Source organism: Abramis brama, assembly GCF_963993115.1.
Source record: "Abramis brama genome assembly, chromosome: 22".
In the NCBI taxonomy this organism is placed as follows: domain Eukaryota; kingdom Metazoa; phylum Chordata; class Actinopteri; order Cypriniformes; family Leuciscidae; genus Abramis; species Abramis brama.
Genome location: NC_139984.1, coordinates 33,905,397 through 33,921,347, shown reverse-complemented (window position 1 = coordinate 33,921,347; position 15,951 = coordinate 33,905,397). Strand labels below are relative to the sequence as shown.

The following is a 15,951-nucleotide window of genomic DNA, read 5'->3' as shown; positions in this document are numbered from 1 at the left end:
GAAAACAACATTTTCTGGGTTTTAAAACATTTATTTAGTTAAAATGCCATCTGTGAACATGTTGGCTGAATTACTTTTTAAACATAAAATGCAATTTTAACACTTAACAACAAACAGGTAACAGTTAGCACTTAATTAAAGGAATAGTTCACCCAAAATTTTAAATTAGCACATGATTTACTCACCCTCAAGTCATCCTAGGTCTATATGACATTATTCTTTCAGACGAATACAATCAGAGTTCTATTAAAAAAATGTCCTGGCTCTTCCAAGCTTTATAACGACAGTGAAATGCTGTTTCTTTTTTGAAGTCCATAAAAGTGCAAACAAAATCCCATTCAAAGTCTGCAAGGTTTCGCAGAAGTGAGGACACCTGTAGGCTTACAGTGGTGTTCTTGTTTTGCACAACTTGGCCAGTTTTCTTTGAAGTTACTTGTCCTTTCTTTGTTTTTGATCCACATTCAGGATTGATGTCAAGAAAGTGTCTAAAAGGCAGAAAAAAACAACAATTAAATATTATTAACTGAGTGTATATATTTTGACAAAGAGACAGCACAAAAGCTGTCTAAAACTGAACAACATGAAAAAAAAAAAAAAATGCAATGTTGGATGTTGTGAAAAAAAAAAAAAATGCAATGTTGGATGTTGTGATCAATAACTGATATTTTTTTCTGCCCTGGTAAAATACATCAACTCAATGTGTCTGTTTACATGCACACTGTCAACTAACTAAATTTTTGGAAGTGGGGTTGCCAGATTTAAAGTTTTATTCTACAACTTTTGTCTACTCATCACCCAGCTCATTAACAATATCATCCCCTCATCCGGTGCCATCTGAGTATCAGTGGAAAGGCAGTCTTTAGACTCTCCGTTTATATAGAGCACACACTGCCAGAATCCAGCCCAAACCTTTGTGACAGAAATAATTTAACTTAATTGCAAGCCTTGCAATGTTTATTGCATATATGACAACATGATTTACCAGACTAAAATGCATGTTTGCACCCAAAAATTTAAATTCTGTCATTATTACTCACCCTCAAGACTTTTGTTCATCTTCGGGACACAAATGAAGATATTTTTGATGAAATCTGATAGTTTTGTCCTTCCATTGATATCAATATCATTGCAACTGTCAAAGCCCAGAAAAGTGGTAAAAACATTGGTAAATGTATAGCTACAGTGGTTCAACCTAAATATTATGAAGCAGGGTTTCTGCACATTTTTTAAAGTCAAATTTAAGGCTTTTTAAGACCTTTTTAAGACCCGAAGAAATCAAAATTAATACCATGCATTAGGGGTGTGCAATATTGACAAAATATGTCTCGATCGATATTTTCAAAGTTTTCTTGATAATAATTAGATAACATTTTACTGATTGTGTTTCTGTGCTTGGTGCCATGGCTTGTTTAGGCCTGTTGACAGCTGACTGACAAAGATATTAATATTTTTCATATTCTATGCAGTGGTCAGTTTACAGCAGTAACAGAAATTAACATTTTTTATTAAGGGGTAATATTTGCCACCTTAAATTGATTTCAAGGGGCATTTTCACCTATATATGGACATTTGTAGATGTTTCAACAAGATATCTTTCACATCTACTGCAGTCAGATTCACCCGTGTTCACTCTGAAGGAATCACTCACATGGCTGTGCACTTGTAATGACACATCAAGGATGTTAAGAGGCTAAAAGCAGGTTTAAAACTTGCCCCATTGAAGTCAACAGGGTGCAAATTTTAAAAAGAGGATAACACAGTGTAGGCAACACCAATTTTTGTCGTTGTTCTCTGTACTGACAACACTCCAAATTTACAAAAAAATGAGTTATCCTTCAAGGTTGCACTAGTTACATGGATTATTTAAACAATGTTTTTACTAGCTTTCTGGGCCTTAAAAGTTGCAAAGACGTTGCGGTCTATGGGTGGTTCAGAAACCTCTCAGATTTCATCAAAAATATCTTAATTTGTGTTCTGAAGATGAACGAAGGTCTTACAGGTTTGGAACGACATGAGGGTGAGTAATTAATGACAGAATTTTCACTAATCCTTCAACTGAAAACAACTTGCACTGACATATCTTAAAATATATGACTGCCACTGTTTTATCTCAAGATGCACACCAGTAATGTTTTTTTTTTTTTTATGATACATTATTATAAGCTGCTTAAATACCCTAATTTTATTAAGGCCTAGACCTGGCTTAAGCTAAGCCCTGTATGGAAACCAGGGCCATATTGTTCATACCAGTAGTCAACATAAATACTGTCAAGTCAAGGTTAGTGACACAATTCAGTCTAATATATATATATATATATATATATATATATATATATATATATATATATATATATATATATATATGAATGGCAAATATGCCAATGACTAACCTCTGAACAAACTCAAGGTGCTGCCTCTTCCTGGTACTGCAAGCTGAAGTTATAGGAGGAGGCAAACAGCGCTGCCAGGCCAGTGATGAAGAGGCTGTGATCCTTCACACACACCTTGACCTTCCAAACTTAATATCCAGCACTGGTTGCTTAGAGATTGACCTGTAATGGAATAAAAAAAAATTAAAAAAAAGAATAAATAAATAATATTAATAATTAAAATAACTACTGTGGGTTCCACTGTGGTTCGATGTAGTTGTCTATTCATAGTTCTATGAATTAAATTGTTCAACTAAAAATTAAAATTGGTTAGAAAGCTAAAATGCACTGGCATATAATTTTGTTTGTTTTAAGCATAAACTCACTTAATTTTGACTTATTCTTTCAGAAAACAAGACAATTTTTACGTGTCTATTAAATGCTTCTTCATGTAAGAATTGTAGATATCTGGACTGGAAACAAAATAAAAACACTAATTAAGAAAAACATATTTTGCAGTGGGGTGAGTAAATGATGGCTTTTCATTTTAGGTTTCATCCACCCCTTTAATGTTTACATACCAGGAAATAAGTCGTGGACTTTCTGGCAAATGTAGATTGCTGGACATCAGCGATGCAAATTCCTGAAACAATTTTTAAAAAGGACAGCACAACCTTGATCAACAGAACCAAAACATAAAACATATTACAGATTAATGAGATTTGCTGAATAATCTCTACTTATCTGCTTTAAGGATAACACCGTCTAACTTCTTTGAATTAGGGAGTAGTTGTAGGACCATGGGATGGCAATCAGGAATAGATGGGTTTCCGTTTCTCGAATTACCCATTATCCTCTGCGGCACGCCGCCATGTTGTGTGTCAAAGCTGTCAGTAAGCCACTGGGAGACACGGCTCATTCACTGTGCTGCATTAATAGAAAGCCAGTTAATATAAAGTATTTTTGACTCTTTTGTGTTGAGATAACGATGACAAATTCCTCCAAACCTGGCGACAAGGTGAAGGTTATTTACAGGGACACATTAGACGATGTTTGCAAGGCAAGATATGATGTGAAATTGAGTTATATCGATGGAAAGGATCCTTACACAATGTCGAAAGAGGACTGGTTATGTAGGCTAATTCTGCGGTGTACCCCGATATTCAGGAAATGGACATTGCCAAGTATCTCATCCACACCGTTAGTGCGTACACTTTAGACGAATTAAGAAGAAGAAAGTCTCTGGAAGCATACAATTATTTTGTTAGAATGTGCGAGTTAAAATTTTATGTGGTCGCATTTGTGCGAGTGCATGGTCATACACTACTCAGTTAAATTCACGCATGAATTCTCCTGCATTGAACTTGTTTTAGCGCCCGCCAAAGTGAATTTTTGTCCCGCCAAAGTCTTATTTGATCGGTGAGTAATGTAGATGAACTGGGTGCATGTTTAACTGAAAGAACGAGCAGATAGAGAGAGAGCCGGTCGCGCGCGCGCACTCTCTCTCTCTCTCTCTTCGGAGCCAGGCGAACATGTAAACAAGACTTCACCGTCTCCAAACTAAGCGCTGTCTTGCTCTCTCTCCCTCGTGGAAATGTTAGTCTGGAGCCCTGCATTGACGGTTCACATCGCTGTAGCCAGGCGGCTGATATCTGCACAGCCCTTATTATATGGTACATTTAGACTCAGTGTCAAGACAACACCATCTGGGTAAAAAAACAACAACAACACAACGCTCCGAACTAATTTAGTGTAACTTAGGAGAGAGATGGAGAGCAGAGGCACGGAGCGATGTGCTCGACCAGCTGATGTGGCCACAGAGAAAGTGATGAAGGTGGACAATCATCAGAGTGTGCTTCTGCCCAGCCAACACCTCTCAAGGGCTGTGTCGATAGTAGCCGCCTGGGTACAGCGATTTGACAGCCGATGAAAGCTAGTGCATTTAGCTAGCCCATCTTGGAAATGATTAGATAAAGTGTCACATCTCCAGAGCACAAAACCTCTAAATGTTCTCAAGAGCAGCACTGAACATTAACTCCAGCCAAACGGAGAATAATCGTATGATTTTTATGTTCAGAATAATGCCGATTCAGGGTATTATCATGCTCCGTAACACAAACGCTTGACCCACTTGACACACAAGATGGCGCCGTAAGGAGTTGCGGGAGAAATGTGATGTCATCGGAAATCTATCTATAGGCCTACTCAGAGCCATAGAGAGAAAGAGTTGCGACACTCCCATAGACCTCCGTTGTAAACAATGGCGGCGCTTTTAACCGCCTACTTCCGGGATTAGAAGATCGGAATAGTTCCAAACACTGTCATTTTGGCGTTGGACACCATTCACTTACATTGCAGCGCGTCGAGTTGTTCCAGAGTTAAGTTGTTGAGATATCGACCTCTTTTGAATTGTCAACTGTCTATATTGTATCAGAGGCCCTTTGCGATGCTTATACTGGTCTTCATTTGTACATGCACAGCGTAATTATTTATATTTTATGTTGGATGTTTCAACCAATTTTCAAGCACTGCGCTAGCTAGTAAGCTAGCGCGACTTCGTCAGCTGTCACTGTGACAGTAAGAGTTCGGTAATGAATCGCTGCCACCTTTATAGCAACTTTTATTTAATTTAATTTTTTGGGATATACTAACTTTTCATTATGTTTTATTGTCTTGAGTGAAGCGGCTTGTGAGAACAATGCTGGACCTCTAGGATTGTTATGGGATCACCAGTCCTGTCTGTTTCATGGATCACCTGCCCCTGGTTTTTGTTTTTCTTGTTCACACACAAGCACACATTTTTGTTGTCTGTCATTGTTTAATAAAAAATATTTAAGCGAACTCTGAACGGACGGCCACGGCAGACCTCTTTGCGTGATCACGAAGGTGTAATGGCTGAATCAAAATTTATAAGCAAAATCACGGGAATCAATAGCCTAATACAGCCCAGTTGTGCTAAAATAAATATCATGAGACGTCTATCATCAGATGAATGATATGGAAAAGTTACGTTAGAGCCGCTAAAGCCAGTGCTACTACCCATGCGAACATGAACACTATGCTTTTCCCTCCAAAAATATAGCCTAAAACTTATCTCCAAATGCAAAACTGACATTAACAAAATGCAATAATGCAATAACAGCTGAAAAAGTACTTGGGTGTGTGTTTTATTTTATATTTACCGTTCAATAATGCAATCGCTGCTGTCTGTCCCATAGAAGAACATGACAGCCAGCGTGTGTTTTGGAACTATTGCGGCTTACATGAACCACGTGACAGCCATAGAGGCGACATCAAAGAGTGGCAACTCTTTCTCTCTATGGCTCTGGGCCTACTACATTTGAAAACAGCATTAGGAACATGGATTTTCATGTGCTAGCAAAATTCTGACAAGGATTCAAAAGCACGATCACAGAACTGACAGAATTTGACAGCATTTTTTTTTTTTTTTTACCACATAGACTATAACTGTAACACTACTTAAAAGCACTTACATTAACAATGGCCATCAGATTACAAAGCCTAAAACGAAAAAAATATATATCAAATGCACGTCATGCAAATAGCATGGTAAAGGTTGCCTATTATATGAAATGTCGAAGTTAACGTTACTTAGTAAACAGGTGGAACAGAGTCAGTGAATTGCTTGCGCGGCCACGGTAGTAAACCGCGTTCGCAAAATCAAACCAAATACGTGAAAATAATGTAGAAATGCGAACGCAAAAAAAAAAAAAAAAAAAAAACTTACATATTGGCTTACCGTATCACTCAGTTGAACAATTCTCCATCTTCTCAAACTCTAAATCCCACTTATCGTCACGCGCAGGTTAGAATATTCAGATGACAAATTCTTCCATCCGTCTTCAGGTAGCTGCTACAGTTAACGTCGTCCATTTTCTGCTGCGTCACAGGCAACTAATCTTTGAAACACGAACCGAACCGAACCTCAAAAAAGCTTTAAAATTGCTCACAGATTCGCAGACATTGTTTATCTTGATAACAGGAATGATTATTTGTTCAGTTGAATCCCGCTGACAAAACGAGTTTGCCTGTTGTAGCTGCCTAACGTTACTGTCTGCTCGCATGACGCGTCACATTTGAACTGAATTGAGCGCGAAAGAAATCAATCTTCTTCTTCTTCTTCTTCTTCTTGTGTTTAATGGCGGTTGGCAAACCATTTAACGGTGCATTACCGCCACCAACTGGACTGGAGTGTGGAACGAGAGATTAAGCAGAAAAAAAAAGAAAAGAAAAAAAAAAAAAAAAAAAGAAAAAAAAAATCCTTAATAGACTCAGATTCTTTTAATTAATTCAGTTTCTTTAAGAAACCTAATTATATAACAGTATATCTGACCTGCTGTTTTCCCCAAGAGACCTGACAATGAGACGTCATGATGTTTTGCCTTCCGTAGTGACTGAAAGAGGTGCTCCCTATTAATATTGTATTTCCTACACTGAAGAAGAACATGTTCCACTGTTTCTGGTTGATTACAATATGTACATTTCCCAGTTGGGTGCTTACCTATTTTATACAATGAAAGGTTTAGACCTGTATGACCTATTCTCAAACGAGTTATTAAACTTTCTTCCCTCCATTTCCAGCCCACCATCCTCCCAGCACCAACCTGTCTCTGTACATTATATAAATGCCTTCCAGTTTCACTGTTATCCCAATACCCCTGCCAAACAGACTGTGCATACTTCCTGATAATTGATTTGGCTTTTTCTTTATTTAATGGGGTTTTTAAGTCTACATGTTTAGTTTTGAGTGATCCTTTGGCCAGCATATCCACCTGCTCATTCCCCTCCACACCGACATGAGCAGGAACCCAAAGAAAGCATGTGGATAGACCCTTTAGCTCCATCCTGTATAACATAAGAAATATGTCATTGATGATATTGGATCTAAATAATGATTTACCAGATTTAATACTCATAAGTGCAGACAAACTATCAGATGCAATAACAGTATTATTTGTTTCCCTCTCTTCTATCCACTGCAGGGCCAATAATATTGCAATCAATTCTGTGGTATATACTGACACATGATCCGATATTCTTTTCTTAATATATGACTCACTTGCTGGGATGTAAACTGCTGCACCTGCACGCCCTGTATCAGGATCTTTGGAACCATCTGTGAATATAAACATGGAATTTGCAAAATGCAAATCAAACTAATTCTGTACTATTCTGCTTTCAGGAAGTTTCTTTGACATATCCTTCAATTCCTGCTGTATGTCTAGGTCTACACGTGGTGTTGAGAATAACCAGGGAGGAATTGAAGACTGTATCACTGTAGAGCTGTAATCTAATTGTCTTAATCCTATGACTTCTGCCTTTGCATCACCAATCCACCCAAAACTTATGAAATTTGTCTTATTGTGTTCCCAGCAATCTATTAAAAGACTCTTGGCAGGATGAGACTCACAATGCCCCTGGATATTTACCCAATATGCCATCATTAATTTTACTCGCCTGATTCCTAACGGCATTTCTCCCATTTCAACCTGCATTGCTGATACAGGAGAAGTTTTAAAAGATCCACTACAAATTCTCAAAGCCTGAGCTTGTATTACATCCAACTTCTTAAGATTTGATTCTGCTGCTGACATGTACGCAATACATCCATAGTCAAAAACCGACCTCATTAATGCCCAGTATATATTTTGTAGGGCTACTCTACTTGCTCCCCACTCTTGTCCTGACAAACAGCGAAGTATATTTATGACCTTTTTACATTTATTTTTGACTTTGTCTAAATGAGTATTCCATGTGAGCTTCTCATCAAACCAAACTCCAAGAAATCTAACTGTCTTAACTAGCTCAAGTGGTTGTTCATACAACTTCATGGAAATCGGCGTGACTTTATGCCTCCTTGAAAAGCAAATCACCTTTGTTTTTTCTACAGACAATTTGAATCCCCATTTGTTTGCCCATTTTTCCACATCAACTATTGCAGCTTGCATTTTCTTACTGACATGCAATACATTACGGTCTCTTACCCACAGAGCCCCATCATCTGCGTACAAGGATTTCCCTACGCTTTGTTCAAGCTGAGAGAAGATATCATTTATCATTACGTTGAATAGCAGTGGGCTACACACACTACCTTGCGGAGTGCCATTCTCCACCTTATATACACTGGAGTATTCTGAGCCAACTCTTACTTGGATTTCCCTGTCAAACAAAAAGTTCATAACCCAATTATATGTTCTACCTCCAATACCCAATGACTTCAACTTAATAAGTAATCCTTCCTTCCAGAGCATATCATATGCTTTTTCAACATCAAAAAACACAGCTATCAATATTTCTTTGTTAGTCTGTGCTTTCCTGATGTCTGATTCTAAGCACAATACTGAGTCCATTGTATTCCGACCCCTACGAAACCCACTTTGATATGGGTACAGAAGAGCTTTACTCTCTAAATAATACGTTAAACGTTCTGTGACCATTTTTTCCATAATTTTGCATAAGTGTGACGTTAATGCAATTGGTCTGTAGCTAGAAGGATCTGACTGATCTTTTCCAGGTTTTAGAATGGGCACTATTATTGCTTGTTTCCAATCTAACGGAAGTTGGCCAATATCCCAAACTTTATTAAACAAACCCAACACCATGTCCAGTGCACTATCTGGCATGTGTCCCAGCATTCCATAGCATACACCATCTTTCCCTGGAGTGGTCTGACGAGCACCCATAATTGCTCTTCTTAACTCAAACATATTAAACGGTAGATCCAACGGCTCTCCTGTCATCTCCCTTTTCTCTGTTATATTGGGATTCTCCATTATGATTCTCTCTCTACACTGCCTAGCCTCATCTGTGAGATTACATGAACTATGAACCCTTTCAAATGTTTGTGCAAGAAGTTCTGCCTTTTCTAAATTATTGACCGCCAATTTGTTACCATTGTCCAACACTGGTATTTCATAATTTCTTCTAATCCCCCCCATTCTTTTAATCATGCCCCACACATCTGACAGCTGTACTTCCCTTCCAATAGTGTTACAATATTTCCTCCAAAAGGTTCTTTTTTGTATTCTTATTGTCTTCCTCACTAATGCCTGAGCCCTTTTATACTGGATCAATGCATCCTGAGAATGAAGTTTCTTGAGCTCTCTAAATGCTTTATTCCTGGCCTTTATGGCTTTACTACAGTTATCATTCCACCAGGGTACACTCTTAATCCGTTTAGTTCCTTTACTCTTAGGAATAGTTTCCTCAGCAGACTGAATAATTTCCTTAACTATTTTACTATTAATTATATTTACATCTGTCAGATTCTCCTCCTTAAGTTTACAAAATCTATTAGCACTAATCTTTTGGAAAACTTCCCAGTTAGCATCTCCCAATTTCCATCTAGGAATTTTCTTTCCCTTTTCATAATAACCTTCTATGCCAATTTTCGTTACCACAGGATAATGATCACTTCCTATTGTGGTGTATTTGATCACATTCCATGTGCTTAAACCTGCTATTTCACTAGACACCAGTGTTAAATCCAGCGCTGCCTCTGTGTTTTGCATACTATTATATCGTGTTCCTTCCCCATTATTAATACATACCAAACAGTGATTATCTATAAATTCCTCAACCACTAAACCATTTAAATCTGTCCTACTGCTACCCCAAAGTGAATTATGTGAATTGAAATCCCCACACAATATCACATTATCATCTAATACCCCTACAACCTCCTCTAGTGATTCTAGACTTAATTCCCCACACGGATTATAATAATTGATTATGTCAATATTACCTCTATTAGTCCATACCTTAACTGTAATTGATTCATGCTCTGTGCTTATACGTATTACCTTATAACTCATTCCATTTTGTATGAATGTCACCACACCTCCCCCTCTGCCAGATTCTCTATCTCTCCTAACAGCAATATATCCCTTTATAATAAAATCCAACTGTGACTTTAACCATGTCTCCTGTATACAAATAACATCAGGTTTCTCTTCCAACTTATCAATATACTTTTTAAACTCTTGGCCATTTGAAATTAAGCTTCTCGCATTCCACTGGAGTAGAATTAACACCATTAAGATGATCCAACACTTGTCTGAGATGGCTGATTATCTTCATTAAGAATGTCTTTAACTGTTTCCCAGAGCAGCCCTCTCACATCAAGGTACTTCTCAGCTGATTTGACAATAATCTTTATCCTCTCATTTCGGCTTTTTGTCTGTGCTGAACAGTTGACTACATCTGCCATAAAGAATACAAAATCATTCTTGTTCACAATCAAAGTTTCCTCCTTCAACCTATTACATCCTCCACATTTCACTACGTCTTGATTTCTAGTGTCTCTTTGCCTTATCACCTGCGCGTCTCCTGAAACCTTCCTTGCTGCCTCTGCGTAGCTTATTCCCTGAGTAGTCTTGATTCGGTGCACCTCTTCCGCTCTTTTACTAACCTCGCAACCACGGTAAGCTGAGCTATGTTCTCCTCCACAATTACAGCATTTTAACTTCGTTCCCTCTGCACATTTGCCATACTCGTGGTTTCCACCGCATCTACCACATGTTTGCTTTCCCTTGCACACGGATGCTACATGTCCGAACCTCTGGCATTTAAAACATCTAAGAGGTGGGGGAACATAGGGCCTCACTTCATAACACATATATCCAATAAGAATCTTTTCCGGGAGTCTTTTCTCATCAAATGTGACTAGTACAGAAAGACTATCACTTCTAATCCCATTTCTGTTTGCTTTAAGGCGTCTGGCTTCACTCACTTTTGCATTTGTTACATTTCCTTTTATATCCTCTGCTGTTACATTTACCGGAATCCCTGTAATTACTCCTCTGACCCATTTTCTGTCATTCATCAGAGAACAATGCACTTTCTTGCCATTTATTTTATTAATTTTAATTGCTTTTCCTTGTTGTTCTCCATCCTTACATATAATTATTAATGATCCATCTCGCAATATTTTAGCACTCCTTACCTCCCCCGATTTCTTTACTTATGGATTTAGTTAGCTGTATTGGATTCCAATCGCCGAATGAAGCCCCCTCTTGCGCAAGTTTTACTATTATGTTGAAATCCTCTCTCTTCCTTTCTGTTACATTTCCTCTCCCGTCACTATCACACCCATCTGATTTTACGCTCTTTTTGCGTTTATTTGTCCTACCTGCTGTATTCCAATTTCCATAACTCCCGCCACCTACATCCATCTCTCCTGACTCACTTCCAGAACCGTCACTTCCTTCTGCCATCTCTCGTCCAGTCCAGCCCAGCCCATCCACCAATGTGATAACTGCGCAAGTCCTGACCATATACAGTATAAGGTCCTGACTCCTCACCGAAACACGATAGAAGCTGTTAGGGTGAACCCACGAGACAGCTGGTCGAAGCCCAAGAAATCAATCCCACAATGCAATGCCTTTTCAGTCAGTATGATGGTAACGAATTTATCAGGACGAAAACAGAAATGTGCTGTATATTTACAGCTGTTCTGTAAAAGATACAGCTTAATACTGTATTATGGAAATACAGTACAATTCTGTAAGAAATTCGTTGTAAATTTACAGTAAAGGGTTACAGTGTATGTTTACATACATTTATTAAATATGTTGAAAACAAATATGTATGTCACATATTTATAATTAATGTTGTCCATATATGCGAGAAACCAATACTATACTGTAATATATGCAGATATGTGGTATCATATATGGATGAACTCAAATATTTTCTTCACATGTTTGGACACATAAATGTTCATATATGTTGCAGGCATATATTGTGTTCTCAGATAGGTCAAATATATGTATAGATATATGTTGCAGTCATATATTGTGTTCTCAGATAAGTCAAATATATGTAGAGATATATGTTGCAGTCATATATTGTGTTCTCAGATAAGTCAAATATATGTATAGATATATGTTGCAGTCATATATTGTGTTCTCAGATAAGTCAAATATATGTATAGATATATGTTGCAGGCATATATTGTGTTCTCAGATAAGTCAAATATATGTATAGATATATGTTGCAGTCATATATTGTGTTCTCAGATAAGTCGAATATATGTATAGATATATGTTGCAGTCATATATTGTGTTCTCAGATAAGTCAAATATATGTATAGATGTTGCAGGCATATATTGTGTTCTCAGATAAGTCAAATATATGTATAGATATATGTTGCAGGCATATATTGTGTTCTCAGATAAGTCAAATATATGTAGAGATATATGTTGCAGTCATATATTGTGTTCTCAGATAAGTCAAATATATGTATAGATATATGTCATGTTAAAATATAAGTACATATATGGCCATATATTACATTTTTGTATGGGAACACTGTGAGGGTCGCGCTGAATTCCTGTGTAGGCAGAAGATGGCGTCCGCATTGTTCACACATTCAAGTGTACTAAATTAATTGACTAATGTAGGGAATAGTAAAGTAGGGGATAGGGAGCGATTTTAGAATGTTTTTTCAATGTGATTAAAAAACATTCTTTTTTTTTAATGTGATTTTTTTTTAATGTGAAAACGATTTTTTTTTAAATGTGATTTTAGCCACTCACTTTCACCCTTTTGTTGGTCAATGTGGTGAGTTCGCGTGACCAACTTGTACATGAGTGAATAACTGTGCGAACCATTTTCGCCCTAACGGCAAACTCCCGAACTCGCAAATTCCTACTTAAATGACCAATCACAGTGCTTGCGTCCGCGTAGAATTGACGTTACATTTTTGGAGAGGTGCACGTCAAGGTACGTCGAAGGGTACGCGTGCTACGACTTAGCTACGGCGTGAGTTCGATGCAGAAGTATAAATTGGGCTTTAACAGTGCGTTTTCACTGGCGCCGGAATAGAGTGACCGTTTTTCAATTCATTCCTATGGAAAATGAGCTTCACGCTCGCACAGTGGATTGTGGGATTGACAGCGGCCTGGAGAAAGCGTTAAGAGCGGCTGAGAGCATCAAAATGTTGAAGTAAAAATGTGGGCGGCAGCCAATCGCTGTGAGGTTCAGGTAGTGGCGTGGCCACAACTCGAATAAAACCCTTTCATTGTTTGAAAACTTTTTTTATGCGATAAAATCATTTTATTTTATCATTGTTTAGGTGTGCAGAATTCATTCAGGGGTCTTATTCCTATATTGTCACAGGTCATAGTTTATATTGTTTTGTTCTTGTGAGACACCGGTGAATCTGAATGTAATCAGATTGTTACTTTAATTTAGTAAAATCTGGATTATTTACTGGCTCAGGGTTTCTAACTTAAAATATTAAGGATTGTGGTTATTTCTGTAGGAAAAGTCATGCAAATAAATATTCTTTTAAAATATATATGGAATACAGTGGAATATGTTTGTGTATTTAATGTGTGTTCGTGTTATATATTTAAATTTACTTTAAGATTAAATTTAAGATTCAAGAGATGGTAAACGTGAGTCCTTTTTACTTTGTTACACCAAATGAAACTTTTCTGAAAAATTATTTAAAAGTTTTCAAACGGTTTGAATCAAACCCATAAGAGTCCTCTGGTGTGGTCGCCATCCAAACACATTCCCGCATTCTCCATCAAATCTCAATAACAATTTGTCTCCAAATGAGCATCAGTTTTCTTGACGACACTCTTTCTTTTTCCTTTTCTTTTTATTTCTTGATGACACAAAATGTTACATAATCGCTGACGTCCGTAAGGGCGGGAATCCTCTCCCGGGAATTCTTTCTTGACCAGCTGGAGTGTTTTCTCTCACAGAAATCTGAACATGCCCGTGATTATTGCTCCCCGTAACAAGCTTTATTCATTTGCTTTCGTCAGGCCAAGTTGTCGTTGCGGCTTGAAAATTCCCTGGAAGAGAGTCGCACGCCTGGCCTTCGCCCTGTTAATGTTGACCACATCTCCTCTCTCTCCCAGCTGGCATTCGACTGACCTTAAACGTTTAAATGTGGTTGAAATAATGTCAGTTTATGAAAAAACATTAATTCAACGTCAAAACAACGTTGAACACCAAATGGTTGAAACGGTGTTTGGTAACTCACTATGGATTCAACATAGAAATATAAATAAAATTTGAGTTGTACGTCAAATCAACATTATTTTTACAACCATGACTTTTAAACATTTTGTTGAAATATATCAGTAGAAAAATAACGTTGTTCCAACATCCAAACAATGCTGATCAATTAACTGTTGAAAAAGTGTTGATGCATGAATAATGATACAACGTTGAAAGATCAACTCTGAATTAAACGTTTGTTGAGTCGTGATAAAAGCGCTTTCTAACGTTACATCTTTTTATTTTTTTTTATTTTTTTTTATTGCATAACACATTTGTTACAATTTGCCGAAAAAAGAAATTGATCTTGTAATACAAAAATCATTTAGATACAATTCACGTTTTCATAAGGAATAAAAAATAAATAAATAAATAAAAATAAATACACATCAGCCAATAGAGAATTGAGACGCTTTCTACATCTCCCTGCATACTTTGTGAGCAACTCTAGTCTGATTGATCATTTTGGAATATCGTTCAATACAAGAGCTTGATTGGAGGACGGCGGTTGTCCATCACACAACTGTGATTCTATTGGCTCTGACGGTTCCAGACAACACCCGATTGCGCATGCGCGAAGTGGGTCTGTGTCGTCATCGTCAGGCAGATTCTGACCTGGGGCCTCATTTATAAAACTGTGCGTAGGATCCTTACTTAAAGTGTACGTGCGCCCGAAAGCCAAAAATGGCGTACGCAAAAAAATATTCAGACTTATAAAACCGTTCGTACGCCAGAACCTGCGCAGAATTCACTTTATAAATCCCAGTCAGCGGAAGATTGTGCGCACATGCGTCTCCTCCCCGAAATAACCATATATGGAGCTTACAACAACTAGTTTTACTATGCATATCCTCATCTGCATATAATTTGCATATAATTATTCATCCACTTGATAAAGGTACAAGACACATTACATTAATAAAAATCAAGTAGTTGCCTATCCTTGCCTTGTTTTTGAATACATAAATCAAATAGTGTAAACTACATTTCAGAGAAATGTTTTTCTCAATCTTTTCCACTGGCCGAATTGTATTTTTAATTGATTTCTATTTTTAATGGAAACGGATAGACCTTGTGCATTATTTGCACTAAACTATTTTCTCAGACAATCTGGTATCATGATAAGCAATTATCTCTGTGGTTAAAACATTAAAACACAGCACGCCACTGGAAAAGTGTTCAAAAGCATCGCATCCACAACAAATATTTCTATTGATTGAATATAAAAAATGTTGTAACTTCTCAGTATGATTTCATGTTTAAGTGTTTAAATATTTGAATGGCATATTTAATCTAAATGTTTATATCATTTAAACTGCGTCAGTTTCACTAAACGGCCCAACGCGCTCGCTGGCGCGGACATTTAAGAAGGGATGGATATTTGCTTCAAGTGACAGGCTTGGTGAGTGAAATTATATTTGTATTATCTTTCTGTAGATGTTTAATTTTCTTTAGATTTTCTGTCTAAAAGTGACCAAAAATACACTAATCTCCAGCTCACCATCGGTGTCGCCAAACTGCTCCATCTCCAAAACGTTCGTAC

At 37.3% G+C, this 15,951-nt stretch overlaps 2 long non-coding RNA genes across 6 annotated transcripts; both read right to left on the bottom strand.

Annotated features, from left to right (window-relative positions):
• Positions 1-10: 10 nt before the first annotated feature.
• LOC311073437 lies at positions 11-6,487 on the bottom strand. Of its 4 annotated transcripts, XR_014604142.1 has the most exons (6): positions 6,130-6,487; positions 5,864-5,891; positions 2,951-3,296; positions 2,391-2,552; positions 1,038-1,132; positions 11-485 (listed from the first exon to the last, which is right to left on the bottom strand). It is a non-coding gene; the product is annotated as an uncharacterized lncRNA (long non-coding RNA). The 4 variants fall into 4 exon arrangements; XR_014604141.1 differs by lacking the exon at positions 5,864-5,891 and having other exon boundaries at positions 6,118-6,487; XR_014604143.1 differs by lacking the exon at positions 5,864-5,891.
• Positions 6,488-6,506: 19 nt separating this feature from the next.
• On the bottom strand, positions 6,507-11,702 carry LOC311073436. 2 transcript variants are annotated; one of them, XR_014604139.1, is made up of 4 exons: positions 11,521-11,702; positions 7,450-7,506; positions 6,724-7,235; positions 6,507-6,576 (listed from the first exon to the last, which is right to left on the bottom strand). It is a non-coding gene; the product is annotated as an uncharacterized lncRNA (long non-coding RNA). The 2 variants fall into 2 exon arrangements; XR_014604140.1 differs by lacking the exon at positions 6,507-6,576 and having other exon boundaries at positions 6,611-7,235.
• Between the last annotated feature and the right edge of the window lie 4,249 nt (positions 11,703-15,951).